At 49.3% G+C, this 25215-nt stretch overlaps 1 pseudogene; it reads right to left on the reverse strand.

The window, feature by feature from the left end:
• Positions 1-20802, reverse strand: part of LOC136581107 (ligand of Numb protein X 2-like) — a 61612-nt pseudogene extending 40810 nt beyond the window's left edge.
• Positions 20803-25215: the final 4413 nt, after the last annotated feature.

Genomic DNA, 25215 nt, shown 5'->3' on the forward strand with positions numbered 1-25215 from the left:
AGCGCGACTGTTGCGGCAACCAGAGGATAAGTTTGACCGTCACCATGGAGATGGGGACGCCAGCACCGGAGGGGGTAAGTGTATAACTTCTGTATGGCCAATATTTAATGCACGATGTATATTACAAAGTGCATTAATATGGCCATACAGAAGTGTATAACCCCACTTGCTATCGCGGGACAACCCCTTTAAGTTTCCTGGGGGACTACAATATGCGATGCTTTGATCGCTCCTGCAGTATGACATAATGCTATAGCATTACGTCATACTGCATTCTGACAGACAGCCTATCAAGCAACTCCACGGGGATGGCTTGATAGGCAGTCCCTCAATGCAGCCCTGGGGCCTTTCAGAAGGCCCCTGGCAGCCATGACACCTGCACGCTCCCCCGATCTCACCGTGGGGGAGGGGGGGCGTACGGGCCCCCCGAACATCGCTTCAGGGATTTAAATGCCTCTGTCAGAAGTGACAGCTTTAAAGGGTTAATAGCCACGATCGGACGATTGCAGCTAATGCCCGCGGGTGTCAGCTGACGCCTGCGCTGTATGCAGAGAGGTCGGCCCGCGACCTCTCTTGCATACATAACCCAACGCTCCAGGACGTAAATGTACGTCCTGGAGTGGGAAGGCGTTAAATGTAAAAACCCTCCCCTTTTCACATCCCAGGTACTGAGATGCCCCAAGGGTGTCTAATAACCACTTAACTAGTTACACTGAGGTAACGCCAACATCCCTATAATAAATATTAAAAGATCGGTTTCCTCCGGTCATCATTATCATTCTGATTCTTTATATGAAAGTAACAGTTATAAAACAATAAGTAACTATAAACCAAATCTGATTACCAGCAGCAGCCTTCTCAACCACCGGCTGCTACAGACCCCGCGCAGGAGTCCCGCCGGAGCCGACGGACCCCGCGCAGGAGTCCCGCCGGAGCCGACGGACCCCGCGCAGGACTCGCCTCGGAGCCGACCGACCCCGCGCAGGACTCGCCTCGGAGCCGACCGACCCCGCGCAGGACTCGCCTCGGAGCCGACCGACCCCGCGCAGGACTCGCCTCGGAGCCGACCGACCCCGTGCAGGACTTGCCTCGGAGCCGACCGACCCCGCGCAGGAATCGCCTCGGAGCCGACCGACTCCGCGCAGGAATCGCCTCGGAGCCGACCGACCCCGCGCAGGAATCGCCTCGGAGCCGACCGACCCCGCGCAGGAATCGCCTCGGAGTCGACTGACCCCGCTGCCTGTCCATGGACAGGTTTGAATTGCGTTGCCTGCGGCGGTAATCCCGGCTGCAGGGGACCCAGTGAACGCTCTACATAGCGTTGCTACGGAGAGCGTAGCCCCCCGGTCCACGAGTGGAGAATCATTGCGATTCTCCGCTTGCAGTCGGCAAATCGCAGAATGCAGTAGCCGCTTCAGAACTGACAGACTCCATGCAGTGCTCAGTTAGCTCAGCTCAGAGATGATACCATTAATAAAGCACAATTGTTAACAAGACATAAATTCCCCATCACCCCTGAACTAGCACTTCCTTTACAGCTTAGCAAGGGTTAACACTAACACATTTAAAACTGACAAATCTACTTTAGGGCAACCCTCACACGACAGCCCCCATGTCCAGCCCTCCGTGAGCCAAAGCCAGAAAAGATTTGCATGTCTTCCCTATTTTGGACCCACTCCCGCTTGTGGTCCACAAAAAAAACGAACAGAAAAACCGCCGCGTGAAATCGCCCCCAACTGGTACACAAGCTAAATCCTTCTATATACAGGTGCCAGTAACCAGGTATACCGGAGGTCTCACCAACTTGTAAAGCTTCACCTGTACGCTGCGCCTGCAGAAACACAGGACTTGGCAGAAGTGCTGTCGCCATTTGTAGAGCTTCACCTATACACTGCGTCTGCAGCAACACAGGACTTGGTGTTGTCATCTGGTGGGCACTGTTCCTGCTGGTGTTGGCATCTACTGGGCACCGTTCCCGCAGCCAGGTTTCAGTTGCCTCCAATCAGATGAATGCAAAAGGTGGCTCTCTCCTTCCGCATTTGCTTCGCTGGAGGTTTTCTACCATACAAGTCCTCCTCCGATACCAGCGTTCAAACGGTGTCCTCTGCCTGTTCAGCGCTCCTCCTTCTGACAAGTCCTAAAGCTGAAGTGCACAGGATTCCAGACATCTGTGAAGCTATTCCTCACCGCCGGCTTCATCCTGTCTGACGATCAGCCGCCTCAGAAGGTCCTTCATCTTCACAGAGGGTCTGAGGATGTGACAGGAACAGGGAACTGTCACTTGGATGCTGCTTCCTTTCCAGATAATGATGGGCCCACATCTCTGCACCTCCAACCCCCAATTATCACTGCTGCTCCTCCCAGCCAATTCCTCTGGGCCTATCACCAGCCGCTGTCAGGCAACCTGATTCTGCCTGACAACCACAGGCATTTTCCCGCCATTTTCCTTCAGCCAATCTGCTGCTGCTGCCAGTCACTCCATCACTGGGCAGAACTCACTCTCCTCCATCTCATCTGACCCAGTAATGACCTTTGTAACATATCTTGGCTAACCAGAAAAACCCTCCATAGAGGGTGACATATCATCCATCCATCTTGTACCTAATGCTTCCAGATTCCATGAGGCTTTCTCTCCTGTCCCTCAAGCCTTACATTACTATTAGGCCTCATGCCCACGGCCGGGTTGCATTATGCCTGCAAAAGAGGATTTTTTACTCACCATAAAATCTCTTTCTCGTCTCGACATTGGGGGACACAGCAAAGACCGTGGGATATAGCTTCTGCCACTAGGAGGCGACACTAAGCACAAAAAAGTTAGCTCCGCCCTCTGGCTATATCCCTCCTGCTGACACCAGGCTAATTAGTTTGTCATGCCAGCAGTTGGAGTAGCCATGCAGGAACAGAGAGACAACAATAGTTAGTAATATGACACATCAACAAAATTTAACTGTAATGAAAAGCACAGCACCATGTGCAACTTACAGAAACCGGAGTCCAACCAGGACCACCACTGTGTCATATAAAGAAAGAGGGGTGGGTGCTGTGTCCCCCAATGACGAGACAAGAAAGAGATTTTACGGTGAGTAAAAAATCCTCTTTTCTTGCTCGTGTCATTGGGGTACACAGCAAAGACCGTGGGACGTTCCACAGTCGTCCCCGAGAGTGGGTACAAATAAATCAAAAACGCATGCGGTCAGTTTACAGCCGTCTGTAAAACTTTTCGACACAGCGAATAGTCAGCTGACGCAAACGTATGTATCTGATAAAACTTAGAAAAGGTGTGCTGGGATGCCCAGGTAGCCGCCTTACACACTTGTGACACTGAGGCACCGTGATTGACCGCCCATGAAGCCCCCACTGCCCTGGCGGAGTGTGCAGTCACCTGGAACGGCGGTGTCCCACTCTTAGCCTGGTAGGCCTCCACCACTGCCGAACGTATCCAGCGAGTAATTGTCACCTTTGATACTGCAAGACCACGTCTCGGACCATCCGGTATCACAAATAGGGAATCGGAGCGCCGTAAGGACGCGGTCTGGTCCAAATACGTCCTCTGGGCGCGGACTAGGTCTAAGGTATGCAGAGCCCGTCCCCTAGGGTGAACCGCATTCGGAAAAAATGATGGCAGTACAAGGTCCTCATTAATGTGGAAGGTCGACACCACCTTTGGGAGAAAAGACCGCACCGGTCACAACACCACAGTATCCTGGTGAAAAACCATAAAGGGTGGTTTTGCCGACAGCGCTGAAATCTCCGAAACCCTAAGGCCTCATGTCCACGGGCAAAAGAAGAATTAAAATCCGCAGCGGATTTTAACTCTTCTCCTGCCCGCGGATCCGCATCCCATAGGGATGCATTGACCACCCGCGGGTAGATAAATACCCGCGGATGGTCAATAAAAGTGATTTTTAAAAAAATGGAGAATGGAAAAATCTGGACCATGCTCCATTTTCGTGCAGGTCTCCCGCGGGGACGGCTCCCGCAGGCTTCTATTGAAGCCTATGGAAGCCGTCCGGATCCGCGGGAGACAAAAATCAGATTTTACTCACCCGCTCCGGTTCTTCTCTTCGCTGCGGCGCCATCTTCTCTCCGTCGCGGCCGTATCTTTTTTCTTCGGGCCGGCGCATGCGCGGGGCACATCACCGACGTCATCCTGCGCATCCGCCGGGCCGAAGAAAGCAGATCCGGCCGCAATGGAGAGAAGATGGCGCCGCAGCGAAGGAAGGATCCGGAGCGGGCGAGAGGTAAGTTAATTCTGATTTATTCTTTTTTTCAGCCCTCATGTCCGCGGTGCAGAAGGGACCCGCTCCGGATTCTCCATGGAGAATCCGGAGCGGGCCTGATTTTCCCCGTGGACATGAGGCCTAAGGCCTCATGTCCACTTGCAAATTATTTAAAATCCGGAGCGTTTTTCCTGCACACGGATCCGCGCCCCATAGGGATGCATTAGACACCCGCAGGTAGTTAAATACCTGTGGATGTCATTTTTCCCTGCAGACGCGGATCCGCGTGCAGGAAAAAATCCGGACCATGCTCCATTTGGTGCGGGTCTCCCGCACGGACGGCTCCCGCAGGCTTCTATTGAAGCCTATAGAAGCTGTCCGGATCCGCGGGAGACCTAAAATCAGAATATACTCACCTGCTGCGAGCCGTGCGTGTCTTCCCTTTTTCCCGGAAGGCCCGAGCACATCCGCCGGGGCGAAGAAAGAAGATCCGGCCGGGAAGAAGGGAAGACACGCACGGCTCGCAGCAGGTGAGTATATTCTATTTTCAGCCCTCATGTCCGCGGGGCAGGAGGGACCCGCTGCGGATTCTCCATGGAGAATCCGTAGCAGGCCTGATTTTCCCCGTGGACATGAGGCCTAAGAAGGGAGGTAACCGCCACCAGGAAGACAACCTTCCAGGACAGCAACCGTCACGGTATTTCCACTAATGGTTCAAACGGATGGGCCAGCAAGGCATCCAGAACCAGGTTTAGGTCCCAGGGTGGCAGCGGAGACCGAAAAGGAGGTGCCGTATGAGCAACTCCTTGTAAAAAGGTGCGCACCGCCGACCTTGAAACAAAATTAACAAAGCCAAAACCTGTCCCTTAAGGGAGCTGAGACTCAGGCCCAAGTCCAACCCGTCTTGGAGAAAAGACAGGAGGCTGGCCAACGAGAAATGCATCGGGTGCGCCTCCTTCTGCTCGCACCAGCGAAAGAATGTTTTCCACACCTGGTGATATATTCTCAATGACGACGGCTTCCTAGCCCTAATCATTACCGAGTAATTGTCACCTTTGATACTGCAAGACCACGTCTCGGACCATCCGGTATCACAAATAGGGAATCGGAGCGCCGTAAGGACGCGGTCTGGTCCAAATACGTCCTCTGGGCGCGGACTAGGTCTAAGGTATGCAGAGCCCGTCCCCTAGGGTGAACCGCATTCGGAAAAAATGATGGCAGTACAAGGTCCTCATTAATGTGGAAGGTCGACACCACCTTTGGGAGAAAAGACCGCACCGGTCACAACACCACAGTATCCTGGTGAAAAACCATAAAGGGTGGTTTTGCCGACAGCGCTGAAATCTCCGAAACCCTAAGGCCTCATGTCCACGGGCAAAAGAAGAATTAAAATCCGCAGCGGATTTTAACTCTTCTCCTGCCCGCGGATCCGCATCCCATAGGGATGCATTGACCACCCGCGGGTAGATAAATACCCGCGGATGGTCAATAAAAGTGATTTTTAAAAAAATGGAGAATGGAAAAATCTGGACCATGCTCCATTTTCGTGCAGGTCTCCCGCGGGGACGGCTCCCGCAGGCTTCTATTGAAGCCTATGGAAGCCGTCCGGATCCGCGGGAGACAAAAATCAGATTTTACTCACCCGCTCCGGTTCTTCTCTTCGCTGCGGCGCCATCTTCTCTCCGTCGCGGCCGTATCTTTTTTCTTCGGGCCGGCGCATGCGCGGGGCACATCACCGACGTCATCCTGCGCATCCGCCGGGCCGAAGAAAGCAGATCCGGCCGCAATGGAGAGAAGATGGCGCCGCAGCGAAGGAAGGATCCGGAGCGGGCGAGAGGTAAGTTAATTCTGATTTATTCTTTTTTTCAGCCCTCATGTCCGCGGTGCAGAAGGGACCCGCTCCGGATTCTCCATGGAGAATCCGGAGCGGGCCTGATTTTCCCCGTGGACATGAGGCCTAAGGCCTCATGTCCACTTGCAAATTATTTAAAATCCGGAGCGTTTTTCCTGCACACGGATCCGCGCCCCATAGGGATGCATTAGACACCCGCAGGTAGTTAAATACCTGTGGATGTCATTTTTCCCTGCAGACGCGGATCCGCGTGCAGGAAAAAATCCGGACCATGCTCCATTTGGTGCGGGTCTCCCGCACGGACGGCTCCCGCAGGCTTCTATTGAAGCCTATAGAAGCTGTCCGGATCCGCGGGAGACCTAAAATCAGAATATACTCACCTGCTGCGAGCCGTGCGTGTCTTCCCTTTTTCCCGGAAGGCCCGAGCACATCCGCCGGGGCGAAGAAAGAAGATCCGGCCGGGAAGAAGGGAAGACACGCACGGCTCGCAGCAGGTGAGTATATTCTATTTTCAGCCCTCATGTCCGCGGGGCAGGAGGGACCCGCTGCGGATTCTCCATGGAGAATCCGTAGCAGGCCTGATTTTCCCCGTGGACATGAGGCCTAAGAAGGGAGGTAACCGCCACCAGGAAGACAACCTTCCAGGACAGCAACCGTCACGGTATTTCCACTAATGGTTCAAACGGATGGGCCAGCAAGGCATCCAGAACCAGGTTTAGGTCCCAGGGTGGCAGCGGAGACCGAAAAGGAGGTGCCGTATGAGCAACTCCTTGTAAAAAGGTGCGCACCGCCGACCTTGAAACAAAATTAACAAAGCCAAAACCTGTCCCTTAAGGGAGCTGAGACTCAGGCCCAAGTCCAACCCGTCTTGGAGAAAAGACAGGAGGCTGGCCAACGAGAAATGCATCGGGTGCGCCTCCTTCTGCTCGCACCAGCGAAAGAATGTTTTCCACACCTGGTGATATATTCTCAATGACGACGGCTTCCTAGCCCTAATCATTGTTTGAATAACCGGGTCTGAGAAACCCCATGCTCTCAGTACCGCGGTCTCAACCGCCACGCCGTCAAACACAGCATAGCCAAATTCTGATGATAGAGGGGATCTTGAGAGAGAAGATCTTTTCGCAGGGGTAACCACCAGGGCACGTCTGCTACCAGGTCCATGAGCTCCTCGTACCACGTTCTTTGCGGCCAATCTGGGGCTGCGAGAATCACTGGTAGCTCTTCCTTCCCGATTCTCCTGAGCAGCCGGGGAACGAGAGGAATTGGTGGGAAGACATAGGAGTAACAAAAACCCGTCCATGGAGCCGTTAACGCATCTGCTGCTAGTGCTCTGGGGTCTCTTGACCTGGCCAGATAGGCTGGAAGCTTCTGATTGAAGCGAGATGCCATCAGATCTACGTCTGGCCGACCCCATCTTTGGCACACCTCCTGAAAAACCTCGGGATGTAACCCCCGCTCCCCTGGGTCGACCTTCCTGCTGAGGAAGTCGGACGCCCAATTTTCGACCCCGGGAATGAAGACAGCCGATATCGCGGGAAGATGTTCCTCGGCCCATGCCAGAATTCTTTCTACTTCCCTCATGACTCCCCTGTTGCGGGTCCCGCCCTGATGGTTTATGTATGCCACCGCAGTCGCACTGTCCGACTGGGTTCGCACCGGAGTTCCCTCCAGCCGATGCACAAAATGCTGCAAGGCCCGGAATACTGCTCGCAGCTCCAAAACATTTATCTGGAGACCGGATTCCTGCCTGGACCAGGTCCCCTGTGCCACTAGATCCCCCAGAGTGCACCCCCAGCCTGTCATGCTGGTGTCTGTAGCCAGCACCTGCCACTGCAGGGGCAGGAACGACCTGCCCTGCTGAATGCGGGGCGAGTCCATCCACCACTGGAGTGACTGTTGAACCCCTGGCAGAATCCTTATCTTCCGATCGAGGGATCGTGCCCCATCTTGACAGTATCGTCTACTGCAAGGGGCGGGAGTGGAACTGGGCAAATGGAATCGCCTCGAAAGACGAGATCATTAGTCCCAAGACCTTCATTGCATGGCAGCTCTGAAGCAACTGGCGTTTTGCCTCCGGGAAAGTCACTCGACCCCGTACCGTGTCGAAGCACATCCCCAGGTACACCATGCGTTGTGCTGGCACAAGAGACGACTTCTTGTAATTGATCAGCCAACCGAACCTGGTAAGAGTGTCCAAGGTGATCTGCAGGCTCTCCAGGTTGTCCCGCTGGGTCGGGGCTTGTACCAGGATGTCATTCAGATACGGCATGGCAACGACCCCCCTGGAATGCAAGATTGCCATTACTGTCGCTAAGACCCTTGTAAACACCCTGGGAGCTGTTGCCAGCCCGAATGCCAATGCCGCAAACTGGAAATGCTCCCCCTGTACCACGAATCGAGGAAGCGCTGGTGCGCCTGACGAATGGGGATATGTAAATATGCATCCTGGATATCTACCGAGGAAAGGAACTCCCCTGTCTCCAAGGATGCGATGACCGTTCGTACAGACTCCATGCGGAAATGACGAACTGCCACAAACTTGTTCAGCTTGTTTAGGTCCAGAACCGGACAGACAGGTCCATCCCTTTTGGGGACCACAAAAAGATTGGAGTAGAACCCCGCGAAGTGTTGCTTGGGGGGAACTCGCACCACCACCCCCTGCAAATAGAGGGTGTGGACCGCCTTGAGAAAAGCTGCTGCCTTCCCTGGGTCCCCCGCGGTTCTGGACCGAAAGAAGCGGTCGTGTGGTTGCGTCAGGAACTCTATCGCATAGCCCCTGGACACGGCCTCCTGTACCCAGGTATCTGCGCCCTAAGTCGACCAGACATGGCTGAATTGGAGAAGCCGACCCCCCACCTTGTCTGAAACAGGTGGGGGCAGTCCCTCATGCAGAGGGCTTGCTTTTGGAACTTTTTGTAGGCTGGGGACCGTGCCAAGAGGACCTTGGCTTAAAGAAAGGCCCCTTCCTTTGTTCCCGCTCCTGCGGACCTTTCCTTTCCATCCTACGAGGACTCGTCCGGCGATAGGAGCGAAAATGTCTCTGCTGCGGAGATGACCGCTTTGGACAATTCTGTGGCAAGAGCGAGCTCTTTCCACCCGTAGCCTCTGAAAGGAGCTCGTCTAGCTTGGCGCCGAAAAGGCGGAGGCAAGAGCCACCAGTTTGGCTGCATCCATAGGGGCTTCACAGAGAAACATGCCTGCTTGTTCAATCTGCTGTGCTATGCCCGCCAAATCCCCCCGGTGATGCCCCTTCAAGGATTCCCTCTCGTAACCATTTTGCCCAGTCAGTAACAGCCTTACTGACCCAGGAAGAGGCAAACACAGCCTAAGAGCAGACCCCGCCGCCTCGAAAACGGTCTTCGCCAAAGCCTTGATCTTTCGATCCTTAGAATCCCTGAGAGAGGAAGACTCCACCATAGGCAGCACAGTATGCTTAGCCAGGCGAGAGATAGACGGATCAACTAGCGGTGAGATCAACCACTTCTCCTCTAACTCTTGCGAGAAGGGGTATTTCTCGTCCAAGTAACCCAACTTGGAAAAACGCTTATCCGATGCCCTGCATTCCTTAGACAGGACCTTGTCAAAGTCCTCATGGGCAGAAAAGGTTTTCAGGGAGCGTCTGGGCTGCCTAAAAGAAAACGATATCCCAGATGCCTGTGGCTCTTGCTCAGTGAGCTGAAACGTATCACGCACTGCTATCACTAAGCTCTCCACCATCGTCGAAAATCTAGGGACCTGATCCTCCTCCATGACAGAGTCCGAGGAGGATTCAGACCACTCCTCGTCCGAACAGTCCTCTGCCGACGATCGACGCGACCTTGTACCAGAGGAGCGCAAAAGTGAGGAGGAGGATGGTGACTGGGAGGGCCGCCGTGAGTCCGAGGGCCTGTCCCGTTTCTGTCGATGGCCACGCTGCGAGCCATCTCTATTTCCCTCACGTGAACCGGAAGCGTCCTGTGCCAGTTTCTCCGAAATCGCACGGGACGCCCGAGTGAGGTCAGACACCGCAAGGGACAAGGAGCGGGCCCACTCCGGCTCGGCCATAAATGGGGGGGGGGGGGGGGATGCTTTGCACTGTCACTTGCTTCACCGGGGAACAATCTCTACAAAAGGGCTCAGCCTGTCCGCATGCGAACTTTAGGTTACAGAGTGAGCAAGCAAAGTGCGTTACTCTTGCTGCCCCTGGTCCAGCCTCCAGAACTCTGGGGTCGGACATGGTGCTGGGATTTCAACCGGGCAAAGAAACTGCAAACTATCCTCTGCTATGCCAACCGCCGGCAGGAGAAATGAGCAGCAAGAGGGGGGAGCTAGCCGCTAGGCAGAGCTTACCCTAGGTCTTTGCCGAGGTCCGGGGAGATCCGGGGAGCCACTGGGTCGAGAGCCTGCAGATGCTGAAAGGCCTCCTGGAGCTTTGACCTGTACTGCATACGAGCCTGAGCAGAACAGCAGCAAGGAGTGGAGGAGCAGGCGGTTTAAGTTTCTGGCGCGCTGTCTATCGACAGGCTGCTTCCATTACGTCATCCCTTCTCACACATCCTGAGGGAGGGGGCGGCGCGCATCACTGATGAGGCCACGCCCCCAACAGCGTCCTGCCACGCCCGACGCCGCGAAGCCACACCCCCACGCATCACCAGGGGCGCGACCGCAAGTTTGAGCCACGCCCCTTCCGGTCTGGTGCTCGGAGCGCCGCTGCCGCGCCCAAAGGCTGCGCTTAAGCCCCTCTATTGAGCTCCCATCTCTGCAGGAGTGTCCCCTGCTGGGAGCCCGAAGACCCAGGGGGTGAGCCCTACCCGGCACCATGTCGCTGTGCTGTGCTGCTGAGGTGCCACACCGCGACACCACCGCTTGTAGCCACGCCCACTTCACATGCTCGTGCCCTGGATGCAAGCGCCATAACACCGCCAGGTAAGCCATGCCACCAGAAAAAAGGCGATCCCCCCCCCCCCCGCACGCTGCCCGCAAGCTCAAGAGGAGCAGAGGGAGAGTTTGACCCTAATAAGGGTGCGCCAGTGCTTACATCTACGCCACGCTGCACCGCTGCTAAAAAAGTACACACACAGCTACATACGGGGAGAAGCAAGGGAGGGGAGAAGGGAAAGTCGCCAGCGCATACTCAACTCTTGCGCCCTCGCTGGTGGAAATAGCGGCTCCCCAGTTCCAGCAGCCTACCCCTAATAACATCGCCTGCTCAATGGGTAGGGGATGTGGACCTTTGCACCAAACGGGAGGCTCTCGCTGGCGGGCCACATGCAGATATATATGATCCGGATGTGCCACCTTTTCTTCTGAGGCGGGCCGGGCAGGAACAACCTGGACAGACTCGGGTTGTTCGCCCTCCTCTATCCTTCGGGTGTGATGGGGAGAGACCTGCCTCCCCGTCTAACCCAGGCCCTTACTTCAGCCCTAACGGGTGCGATTGTCCTCCTACGAGACACTAAGCTAAAAACAAATTAGCCTGGTGTCGGCAGGAGGGATATAGCCAGAAGGCTAAGCTAACTTTTTTGTGCTTAGTGTCGCCTCCTAGTGGCAGAAGCTATATCCCACGGTTTTTGCTGTGTACCCCAATGACACGAGCGAGAAAATATCGCAGCAGAACCAGACACGGCACCCCCCCGAGACCCTATACTCACCTCTCTGCATCCGCAGTGTCTCATCCAGCGAGCATGCACAGTGCAGCGCATGATGCGCTGGGCTGTGACGTGGATTCCCGGGATTCTTTAGCTGTGCTCACAGTGGAAGTATCGCGGGACGGGCGTCTTCTGTTGACTACAATGAAAGCTGTCCGTGCGTTTTTCCGCATAGCTTAGAACATGCTGTGAAATCGCAGTTCATTTCCACTCGTGGGCAGGGGAGAATCATTTAATACAGCATGTCTATGGATGGGTATTGCTGCGATTTCCACAGCGATAATCCGTCCGTGGGCATTAGGCCTTCAAGTGACACATCTCAAACCTCACCTCAAAAATGCCTCAAGGAGTTTTCGTTGTTGCACCCATCCATAGTGATACACACTACCGACGTGTTTATCATAAACAAGTGTGTTCATTAATATACACGGTGCATTACTACAAGAGCAAAAGATGCAGAAGATAAAAAAAAAAAAGTTTCTTCATTGAATGTCAAATATGCAGAGTGGGCTGTCTTTGATGCCTACAGCAACCAATCACAGCACAGCTTTCATTTTACATCAACAGCATAAGAAATGAAAGCTGCCGAATCTTGCCAATCAGCGAGGCACAAGATTTTGAAAATGGTGACTAACATTTCACATATGCTGTCTCCTTCAGAAGATTATTTTCAGAGTAAATCGGAAAGGGCAGACTAATAGCAGCCAAACTAAGAAAGTTGTTCTGGACGTGTATTCACACATTTGGGAAGCTAATTCGACTTTAAGCGTAGAAGAAGCTGTTGAGGAAGTCTAGCGGCGGGATACATGCGAGTGATGTGGCTTAGTTCTTTATCCTGCACAGATTACAGGGTTTATATTTGCATACACTTTGAATAAAGCTGGCTATGCACATTAGGTCGGGTTCACACGGCCATAAGAGTAAAAAACCCTGGGGCTCCCACAGCGTTTTTACACACACACACACACTTGTTCACAGGGACAGGAAAGTCTATATATAGTATATTAAAAACAGCCCTTCACAGATATGGACTAAAAAATATATCTTTATTAGTATCCTTTAAAAAACAACATGGGCCGACAAACAAAATAATAGAAGCAGAAACCAAAAATGGCAACAGCACGCAAAATAAATTTACTATCAGAGGTATACATACCTATAATCTAACCACATTAAATTATGCAAGGTTCTTAGTACATAATTTGATCAAATTACATTGGCCCATCTACCAACGTCCAGGTGACCAGGCTCTCAGATGGGTCCTAACATTAATACCAGGTGGTTTACCTCAACCTGGGAAAGCTGATTTCCTATCTCTCAAAATGCTCCTTTCTTGGGACTCTAAGCCTACAAATAAAACCAGGGACGGTAGGATACCATATAGATGTTCCAATAGGAGGGACAGGAGGTAAATGGGCGGCAGGTGTGCACGACCCAGTGAAGGCAGCCAAAACTTCACAATATTTGTACAGAAAAGGAAAAAGGGGTCAGCACTAACCATTGCAAATATATCCCAATAGAAATGAATAGGTGCACGTTAAACCATGGCTGCAACACTAACCATTGGAAATATATCCCAAATTATATACTAAGAACCTTGCATTATTTAATGTGGTTAGAGTATAGATTATAGGTGTGTATACCTCTGATAGTTAATTTATTTTGCGTGCTGTTGCCATTTTTGGTTTCTGCTTTTACTGTATGTTGCAGCCATGGTTTGACAAACAAAATAACACTGAAGACAAGGGTTTTAATGATGAGTGAACCAAATCTTAGGCTGCAAGCAACTAAGGGCTATATATAACTCAGTGGAGCAGTGGTTTGAATAGTGTCAGCATAATAGCAGTAAAGGTTGGATTCAAAATTTGGAAGCCAAACCTGCCAGAAAAGAACCTATTCTCTCTATAGTATTTGCATAAGGAATAATTCCAACCTAAGCATATCCCTAACTTATGGTGAGAGAGCACCAAAATAAAAGGTAAGAATAAAGAGATAGGGCCTGTGACTCTGATGGTGAACCACAGGCTTACACACACACTTGCAATACTTTTTTTTTCTTTTTTAATAATTTTTATTATATTGTAACTGTCATCGTTCAATCGGCTACTAGAATACACTGCACTACTTATAGAGTGCAGTGTTTGTCTGTTGGTGTTCTACTGACAGGCAGGCCATTAGATCATTTAGCAGAGCCTTATAGATTTATTGTTATGGCCTCTAGCTACCATAGCAACCCATCAGCACCCTCTGTCTGTCAAATTCCTTAGATGCCACCATCGCTATTGACCATAGCATCTAAGGGGTTAAACGGATAGGATTGAAGCAGCCACTGCAGCCCAGCTGTACAGCAGGCTCCCTCTGCCCACGGTGTGGGCTCAGCTCCTGAGCAATTATGGTGGGTTAATATACTTTATTTTGCGCTCTAAATACATATCATGGGTTGAGAAGAGGTTTAATAAATAAGTAGTCACTATCCATTCATATAATTTGCTAAACAGCAAGAAAACCATCATTAGCAGGTATTATTTTAACATCTGTGATTGTGGTGGTTCAGTGACAGTATATAACCAGGCATACAGCTTTCCCATCCATGTAGAGGCTATACAGCTATGAACCCACTCATTAAGAGTTCGCCTGGATGCGGCGGATGGGCCGACATAGTGGGATTAAATTATGCACTAAGAACCTTGTATTTGTTATGTGGTTAGTATATATAGTTGTGCATTTTTAGGAAGATATTCAGTATGCATGAGTGCTGAAGCAGGTGTTTGTTACTGTAATTGTTGCAGCCACAGCATGAATGTGCACCTTCACACTTTATTTGTAAAGCCCCATTTACACACACAGATAATCTTTCAAAAGAGTGAAAGATCAGCGATCATTTTGCATAAAGTACTAATAGGCACTAATTGCTATTAGTACTTTATTAGCTTCATTTGCATACAAAGGAGTTCCGCCTGTGGGGCTGAGAGCTGAGAACAGCTGATACAATGTTATCAGCTTTAATCAGCTTTCCTCGAGCAGAACACAGCCTGCGGTCCTGCTTATCAGCTGTTCTGCCGAACGATGGTTTTCAAGCAGAACTGAAAACAGTCATTCAGCAGAAAACTGAAAGATGGGCACATTTAGACATAACGATTATCACTCAAAAGATGGCTTTTGAGCGAATTTTGAAAGATAATCATGTCTAAATGGGCCTTTAGAAGTGCAGACTGTTTGTTTTCGTTGCATGTGCGATTGTTAATTTATTGGCAAGCCAAGCACCTCTTAAGTACATTACACAAACATGTCCTTTCTCTAGCTAGAATGCCAAGCACAGCATATTCCTGCAGGATATAATAAACACGAGGTACAAGTTGAAAGTTTGGCCAAACTACATAAGCTCACGACCTACGTCAAGCTTGTGTATTTTGGCCAAAATATCAGCTACCTACCTCTTAGGTCAGTGCACGGATTGAACACCACAACTAGTATGACTTCTTTCATTATTTCTGCAGGATGCTGTCTGTCCTTGTGATGCTGGCGGGAAATGGGGTGTTAGTACTTCGTGTTGGGTACTTTTATGCTGGGGAGCCCTCCTCATTTAAAAGCATGGGCCTGACCAATATGATGCACTTTGTGTATCTGTGCAACTGGCACCTTACAGAAGCCTTATCTATGTGCAATAATAATGCTAAGCAGCCACCCCCTCATGAATACGGCAGGAGTGCAAGTGGCCGTTCATCAGTATTTTACACCTATGCAACCACCCCATAAAACATTCGGGCTTGTTTGCATCCCCTACTGGGAAAAGGCATGTTAACCTGCCTCTGTCAGTAAGGGCCCTTTTATACGGAATGATAAGGCCTCCCTCACACAGGCATTTTTGTACAGCGTGTAGCTCTGCACTAAAAGCTGTACGTTTTTCTTTTAAATGTTTTGTTTTGCCTTCCATAATATCAATTACAGAAGGCCCACAGATTGGATGAAATCACAGCCAAAATGCTGGCCTAACGCATACCTGTGCTGCTGAAACCAGGCGGAATCTGCAGTAAAAGCAGTGTTGTAAAATACTGCCTTTCTGAAAACGCCTGTGTGAGGGTGGCCTAATGGTTCAGATTCTAGCTGGATTGCAGGATATAAATCGCTCAGTATAAATGGCGCTAGCCCGTGTAAAATGTGACGACGGTTAGCCGTGTAAACAGACCGTCACTCATGTATTAACGCCAGCCCATTTACTGTGAATGGAGGCGGTCGGAGCAATCTCTAGACCCCTCTACCTTTATTCACTGAGCGGTTACCGCTGGAGAGTTGTCCCGTTTAGAAGGACCCATAGTATGGCACTTTGTCAGAGATATGAAGTAGTGTTCATCCCATTTTCAGTGCAGATTTTTCTTGTCTTAAATAACACTAAACCAACATATAAGTAACATGCAGTGATTTTCATGTATACAGTCATGTATATCAAGCAGGGGAATTACTTCTCTCTAGGTCTACAAATGTTGGATATGTACAATTTTGGCTGGTTTCACATCTGCATCAGAAACTCCGGCTGGAGGTTCAGTCACAGATCCGACTCGAGATACCGAGAGAAAAAGCGATGAATGCAGCATTTTCTTAAAATCCAAAAGCCGGGCAGCTGGGCAGAAAGCAGACAAACCCCATTACAGTCGACAGGGTCGTCCGGCGCTGTTCAATTCCTTCCAGAGATGGAGCTGTTCAGCCATGCGGATTCCCCTTTTCTGCTCCCCGAAGGAATAGGAAAGCAAAACCGCAAGCACAAATGTGAAACCACCCTTATCTGATGACCATTGTACCCATCCAGTGGACAATTATTAGCCCGCCTGACATGAATGCAAGTATGTAATGTTGCTACTAGGAAGTCAGATCCATTTGTGCCATAAGTTTCTCTCTGATTTTTATATAGGACAACAGAGAGAACGTCAGAGAGACATGTGAACAAGTCCTTTCAAATAACCGTGGGATAACTAAAAACAAAGGATGTAGGAGAATTGGGTAAAAAAAAAAAAAGACAAAAATTACTAATTTAAGTAATGTGAAAAGCATCTGTTCTTCTATCCCTCAGTGCTGTATAGTGCAGCCTATGCCATTTAGTTTGTGTGGAGCTAGATGATCAAGAGTAATAAAGAGGTACCATAATGGCCACCAGAGGCGGTTATATCATCAACTGACCAATCTCTGAGGCTGTATTAAGGCAGGTACCAATAACCACTCTGTGACGTTAGACCCCAGTAAAAAAGGGATTTATCATATCCTTGCAATGAAGACAACCATTTGGTGGTACCTACCTCAGGAATGTGGTCTCCTGGCATAGGTCTGCCGTCTGTTGAAACTAAGGAATCTTTCAGCACTTCCTGTATGACAATGTTGCCCCCACAATTCGTATGCCCAGCCCCTCTTCGGGGTCATCACGATGTAGCTCTACTGTTCTTGTCTCCGCGATTAGACTGGCCTTATGATAATGATCTTTAAAATTTAACAGAAAAAAAAAAAACACAAACTATGAGAATCCATGGTAAATAGTGCCGCCACAGCGTACACCTTCAAGACTCCTCTGAATTCTCACCATCATCGCATTCATCAAACGCTGGATTGACCAGGCCTGGTTCAGGTGTACTAAGTGCTACCACAGCGGCCAGTGAAGATTCTGCTAGAACGCCGGTGATGCCGCTTGCTTGGGAGACATCGGCCTCATTTAAGTCCTTGACGAAGATCGTCTACTTCGCTCTTTCGCCCCTGTACTTTCTGAAGCCAGCACATCTGATTATACAATAACATTTGTGGCGAGTCACTTTAGCAGCCATTACCACTATGTACCTAAAAAAAAAGTTATAAAAAGTTATACAATATATCATATGTACCCAAAAAGGGTGTCCATAAAAAAAAAAAAAGTACGATTTGTCCCACATAAAAACCCCTCATATGGCTATGTGGATAGAAAATTCAAAAAGTTATGGCTCTGGGAGTGCAACAATGAAAAAAAACCTGGAAATTAGTTGGTTGTTAAGGTGCAAACAGGCTTAGTCACTAAGGGGTTAAAGGGATATTCCAATCTTGGCAATCCCATTCCAATGCATTGTAAATGTAAAAATAAAAGTACCCACAGATTACATCTCAGGAAGAAAGGGAGCAGTTTTTAGCTGAAAAGGCTGGAAGGGAGCCAGACCGCCCGTCGGACAGACAGTCTGGGGCTCATTAGCATACAGCGCGGGAGAAAGTTATTGAGCAATATCTTTGCATAGGAGACACTTTAGAAAAAAACAAAGGCAACGCCTGGTTTCTTGTGATGGCGCATACATGACAGTATATTGGGTTACTTGGCCATATGTATGTGATGCCATGTCACCCGTGTGAAGGAGGCCTAAAGGTAAGTAACAAATATTAGGCAGCTTAATGCGTGAAGGCCTGTTTCACACGGGCGACAAAGTCGCGTTGCTGCAATGCTACAAATCGCATGTATATGAAGCCCATACTTTCCCTTGTGTTCTCTCAGACACGCGATGTTATATACATTGCAACAACCCGACAAAAACCTCGCAGGTCCGGCGATATGTCCGCCACTTGTGAGGTTTTGTAGCCCACGGTTCCCTATGTAGGATTCCTCTGTGTTGCAACACCTGAAAACGTGGTTTTCGTGTGGTGCAATGCAACTTTGACAGCAGGAAATCCTACTGTCAAAGCCCTAAAGTAAGCCCTAGCTGCAGAGTAAAATAAAGCGTGCAGCTGATTGTGAACACGTGAGTGAAAGGAAGGGAACGTACAGTGATGCATGTATGGTTATGTGAAGAAGTTTACTGTAAAATGTATTTAAAATGGATTGTAAATAAAAACCTAAAAGGCCATATTAATGTAAACACCGCATGTATAATGATATAAAATGACATAAAATGCTGTAATAGATAGAAACATTGATCAGCATATATTAAAAGAACAACTAATTGTACTTCGTGACCCGAAGAATCGTAGTTGAGGACCTGATGCCATAATGGATGTAATAATGTACACATGTGGGGGGGAGAAGATGAACGGAGGATTACTGGAGCTGGAAACCCCAACGGGCCTCTGCAGGATTATCACCTGCGGACATAGAAAGTCTGGACTACAGAATGGACAAATATGCTCCATACTTGCCGACATGAACCCAGAGGTCCCACATGAAGTGCGTTGTGCATTGCTGGATTATCGGGGCGCCTGCAGAGGTTTCTCCTTTTACCACATCCTATTCCTACACTCCTTGAAGACCTCGGTCGCACATCGCCTTCCCCACATTTTCAGTCGTTTTCTTTGCAACTAAAGTCTTTTTTTTTTCTTAAATGCTGCAATCAGAGGTTGCTGAAATCTATATTACGATATTAACCCCTTCCCAACTGGGCCGATTTTCATCCCTTTAAAAATAAATGATAGCTTGTGTTTTCCAGCTACATAACCACATGATTGCTTGTTTTTCCCGAGGGCCCCATGTAATGTACCCGATAATGCGCTGTTTTATGGTAATATCATTCTGAGGAAAAACCAACGTTAACATTATGTGGATCAGTCCGATGACAGCAACAGTATTTTTATTTTAATGTTGGTAATTGTGTTTGGTCCACAATGTGTTCCATCTACGGGGTTGTGTGAGCTTGTTTTATGCAAGGTGAGTTCTAGTTCCTATTGGTACCATTTTGGGATACTTACGCCTTTTTGATTACTTTTTGTTCAATTTTTTTTCTCAGAAATGCGGAAAACCAAAGTAGTGCAATTTTGTCATTTTTATATATTTTTCTTGTGGTATAAATAATGCAATATTTCAACAGATTGGAGTTTCAGGGATGTGGGAATATAGCGAGCCTCTCAGCGATCACCTGATATCCTGTGACATCATCTGTCCCAGTAATCACCAGGACCGCAGTGGGCTGCAGCGCTGAATCCCAGCGGCTGCGAAGGGGTAAGTATACTTCTATTATTTTAAACACAGGGGCTTTCTAATAACCGGACAACCACTTAAGCAACTTACCTTTTTGTGTAGGTGGGGCTCCAGCTCGCATCACCTGCTTGCAGTCAACCAGGAAGGGACATCAGGCACTCAATTTATCCCACAAGTTTCTCACCGAAAGACTGGATTGGTGACAATTCCTGAATATACTGTTTCTTGCGGTCCACGGGACAGAAGTCTTTCTCATGCAGACGATTCTTCAGGCACTTGGAGCAGTAAGTGTGACCACACAGCATGTCCATCGGTTGGAGCAACGGCTGCAGACAGATGTGGCAGACCAGCTCATCGCCCGCCCCGTCCTGGAAGTTGGAGATGTGGTTCTCAGATGTCACACGAGGCTGTCCGCAGTCACAGCAAAGCTCAAAGGCCGTGGAGGCTACATCCAAAGGGTCAGCCAACACTGTGCTGCCAGGTTACAATCCAAGTGTAGGTAACATGGTTCTCTAAAAAGGAGGAAAAATATAAAATACTGATTAACGGGAGAAAGAAAGCAACGTGAATTATCACTAAACAATACAGCTGTAGATCCTGAGAAATGGGAATGAATTAATGCATCAACGTAAAAAAGTGCTAAGAATAAAAAAGCAAGTCAAATGGAAACCCCAGCGATAGTCTGTCTGCTAATTGCAGAACCACCCTGCAAATCAGATGGGTATAAAGGCCAGAGGCATCAGCTGTGCGCCCGGAAATCAGGATGAAGCATTACCAAATTATCTGCAGCAATCTAGGGGACCGAATGATGGATGAAAGAGGAGATCACAAGAGTCTCTCAGCACAACCCCAGCATACATAATATCCAGTGATTCACAGCCAAATATCCAAAACCTAATCCAGCAGCTCCCCCCAGATCACGATGTAATGTCCATCACTTTGCCTCCAGCGGCTGCTTTGCTGGGACTCTGGAGCAGCAGAAAAAGAGAAGCAAAAGAATAAAAAAGCCAAATAATCTGCAGACGTTAAATACCTGCATTGTCCAAGGTGCCGACTACACTATTCCTTTGGTCTACAAGCCCAGGGCAGGAGGTGGCAGACACAATCCTACAGGCCCAGTGCAGCTTTGAGACCCAGACCCTCAGCCAGGGAGACGGCAGGGTGCAAGATAGCAGTCCTCTCCTCCATCTCCATTCTCTCCCCCTAACCCAGACTACTACAAGGCACCTGCATACAGACATTAAAACAGGCAATACACAGAACTAGACTAGATTGATACATTTTCCAGACACTAGACATTAACTCTTTCATGCCCTGTTTTGTTTAACACAGATAACACTACACCATACACCAGTATTAGTGTATCTTGACTACCAGGAACTCCTGGTGAAGCCAAGATTGACAGGGGGTGATGCCCCCTGTACTTGATTGGCTGTTGAGCAGCCTTGTAAATAGGTCCTGGAAGGGCCCTAAATGGAACCGAAAGCGTAATAAAGCTGCTATTCCTGCGCCACCGCCGGCGGCGCACCACAGGAGGCACCCCCGACCCCACCGGATTGCAGTTAAACATACCGCTCGCTACGCTGCAGGGCTGGAGGGACAGGGACTGTTATGCACCGGCCGCTCCTGCAGGGTCGGAGGGACAAATACTTTAATGCGGCTGCACAGTGCTGGAGCACGGGCCGACACCGTTCTTCCCCCACCTCAGCCAGCTTTCCCGGCGGCGGAGCACAAACGCTGACGGTGCAAGCTGTCAGCCGAGGACAGGGCGGCAGGGATGTGACTGTGGGGGGCGAAACACAAGCAGCGCTTAGGGGCGCCAGATGTCAGCGGGGGAGCGGCCTAAATGGAGGTCAGAGTCCCGCCGGAGGAGCAGAAGCGCTGACAGCGCCAGCGGCCAACAGGGAAATGAGAGTTCCGCCGGCGGAACCCACGCTGCAAAGGCGCCAGCTGTGAGGGGGGACATTACGGAAGCCTAACATTACTTGTAAAGCAGACAATATTACATTTTTAATGTTCCAAAGGTTACATGCCAGCATTTATGCACAGTAAACCACTAGGACCTTCCTGCCTTGGCCCAATCGGGAGCTTGGAGTGTGACAGGGGCGTTCCTCCTGTCAAACCACTAGTTTCCGGTGGCGTCAAGATACACTTATACCCCATACATCCCTCTCCACAGTGACAAGAGACAAGCATGAAACATACCATTTCTCAAGTGCTGGACGGACCCCCAACTCTGGGCCACTCCACCAGCACTCCGCACACACTGGCAACAGGCTGATAACACGCTCACAAGTGCTGGAGGAACCTCAACTCTGGGCCACTCCACCACAACTCGGCACACGCTTTTCTCTGCTTTTCCATGTCATTGCGGAAGGGCTATGGATCAGATGGCTTCCACTGGCTTCAATAGAAGCCGCGCAAAAATAGAACATGCTGTGATTTTTCGACTGCAAGTGCAAAATTGCAGTTGATTTCCGCTCGTGTAAAGGAAAAAGCATTTTTCAATAGCATTTTATGGGCAGTATTCGCAGTGCAAATCCACACGTGTGCAGGCGCCCTTCCAAGGTGAAAAAGCATAGCTTTAAAAGACAAAAACAGAAGAAAAAAAACTCTAAAAAAGGCGCACATTCTAGTACATAATATCCCCACTTAGCCATACAGCAGCCAGCAGGCATCTGCAGCCAGTCACAGCAAGATATTAGGAGACGCCGTCTAAGAGCAGCCCAGCGACATGTAATGGCGCAAAGGTTTCCACTGTGAATCTGAGAAATTATGGGGTTTTCAGTTCTACCGCATAGTTATGCGGCAAATAATCCGCGCACATTCCTCTGCAACCTATAATTGTACAATCGGTAGTGGCTCCTACATGAAGGTAAAATACTCAACAGCTGCACAGAAACCAAGTGGACCACATTATATTCAATGTACCTGTGTTGTACTGCACTACTTTCTATGTATCTACTCTACCTGTGTTGTACTGCGCTACTCTCTTTGTATCCCCTGTACCTGTGCTGTACTGCGCTACTCTCTATATATCTCCTGTATCTGTGTTGTACTGCGCTACTCTCTATGTATCCCCTGTACCTGTCTTGTACTGCGCTACGCTCTATTTATCCCCTGTACCTGCGTTGTACTGCGCTACTCTCTATGCATCTCCTGTACCTATGTTGTATGTGCTACTCTCTATGTATCCCCTGTACCTGTGTTGTACTGCGCTACTCCCTATGCAACTCCTGTACCTGCTTTGTATTGCGCTACTCTCTATGCATCTCCTGTACCTATGTTGTACTGCGCTACTCTCTATGTATCCCCTGTACCTCTGTTTAACTGCGCTACTCTCTATGTATCTCCTGTAACTGTGTTGTACTGCGCTACTCTCTATGTATCTCCTGTACCTGTGTTGTACTGCGCTACTCTCTATGTATCTCCTGTACCTGTGTTGTACTGCGCTACTCTTTATGTATCTCCTATACCTGTGTTGTACTGTGCTACTCTCTATGTATCTCCTGTACCTGTGTTGTACTGTGCTACTCTCTATGTATCTCCTGTACTTGTGTTGTACTGCGCTACTCTCTACGTATCTCCTGTACCTGTGTTGTACTGCGCTACTCTCTATGTATCTCCTGTACCTGTGTTGTACTCCGCTACTCCCTATGCAACTCCTGTACCTGTGTTGTATTGCGCTACTCCCTATGCAACTCCTGTACCTGTGTTGTATTGCGCTACTCTCTATGCATCTCCTGTACCTATGTTGTACTGCGCTACTCTCTATGTATCCCCTGTACCTCTGTTTAACTGCGCTACTCTCTATGTATCTCCTGTACCTGTGTTGTACTGCGCTACTCTCTATGTATCTCCTGTACCTGTGTTGTACTGCGCTACTCTCTATGTATCTCCGGTACCTGTATTGTACTGCGCTACTCTTTATGTATCTCCTGTACCTGTGTTGTACTGCGCTACTCTTTATGTATCTCCTGTACCTGTGTTGTACTGCGCTACTCTTTATGCAACTCCTGTACCTGTGTTGTATTGCGCTACTCCCTATGCAACTCCTGTACCTGTGTTGTATTGCGCTACTCTCTATGCATCTCCTGTACCTATGTTGTACTGCGCTACTCTCTATGTATCCCCTGTACCTCTGTTTAACTGCGCTACTCTCTATGTATCTCCTGTACCTGTGTTGTACTGCGCTACTCTCTATGTATCTCCTGTACCTGTGTTGTACTGCGCTACTCTCTATGTATCTCCTGTACCTGTATTGTACTGCGCTACTCTTTATGTATCTCCTGTACCTGTGTTGTACTGCGCTACTCTTTATGTATCTCCTGTACCTGTGTTGTACTGCGCTACTCTTTATGTATCTCCTGTACCTGTGTTGTACTGCGCTACTCTCTATGTATCTCCTGTACCTGTGCTGTACTGCGCTACTCTCTATGTATCCCCTGTACCTGTGTTGTACTGCGCTACTCTCTATGTATCTTCTGTACCTGTGTTGTACTGCGCTACTCTCTATGTATCCCCTGTACCTGTGCTGTACTGCGCTACTCTCTATGTATCTTCTGTACCTGTGTTGTACTGCGCTACTCTCTATGTATCCCCTGTACCTGTGCTGTACTGCGCTACTCTCTATGTATCTCCTGTACCTGTGTTGTACTGCGCTACTTTCTATGCATCTCCTGTACCTGTGTTGTACTGCGCTACTCTCTTTGTATCTCTTGTACCTGTGTTGTACTGCGCTACTCTCTATGTATCTTCTGTACCTGTGTTGTACTGCGCTACTCTCTATGTATCTCCTGTACCTGTGTTGTACTGCGCTACTCTCTATGTATCTCCTGTACCTGTTGTACTGCGCTACTCTCTATGTATCTCCTGTACCTGTTGTACTGCGCTACTCTCTATGTATCTCCTGTACCTGTGTTGTACTGCGCTACTCTCTATGTATCTCCTTTACCTGTTGTACTGCACTACTCTCTATGTATCTCCTGTACCTGTTGTACTGCGCTACTCTCTATGTAACTTCTGTACCTGTGTTGTACTGCGCTACTCTCTATGTATCTTCTGTACCTGTGTTGTACTGCGCTACTCTCTATGTATCTTCTGTACTTGTGTTGTACTGCACTACTCTCTATGTATCTTCTGTACTTGTGTTGTACTGCACTACTCTCTATGTATCTTCTGTACCTGTGTTGTACTGCGCTACTCTCTATGTATCTCCTGTACCCGTGTTGTACTGCGCTACTCTCTATGTATCTCCTGTATCTGTGTTGTACTGCGCTACTCTCTATGTATCTTCTGTACCTGTGTTGTACTGCGCTACTCTCTATGTATCTTCTGTACCTGTGTTGTACTGCGCTACTCTCTATGTATCTCCTGTACCTGTGTTGTACTGCGCTACTCTCTATGTATCTCCTGTACCTATGTTGTACTGTGCTACTCTCTATGCATCTCCTGTACCTGTGTTGTACTGTGCTACTCTCTATGTATCCCCTGTACCCGTGTTGTACTGTGCTACTTCCTATGCAACTCCTATACCTGTGTTGTACTGTGCTACTCTCTATGTATCTACTGTACCTGTGTTGTACTGTGCTACTCTCTATGTATCTC

Source organism: Eleutherodactylus coqui, chromosome 10 (genome assembly GCF_035609145.1).
Source record: "Eleutherodactylus coqui strain aEleCoq1 chromosome 10, aEleCoq1.hap1, whole genome shotgun sequence".
Taxonomy (NCBI): Eukaryota; Metazoa; Chordata; class Amphibia; order Anura; family Eleutherodactylidae; genus Eleutherodactylus; species Eleutherodactylus coqui.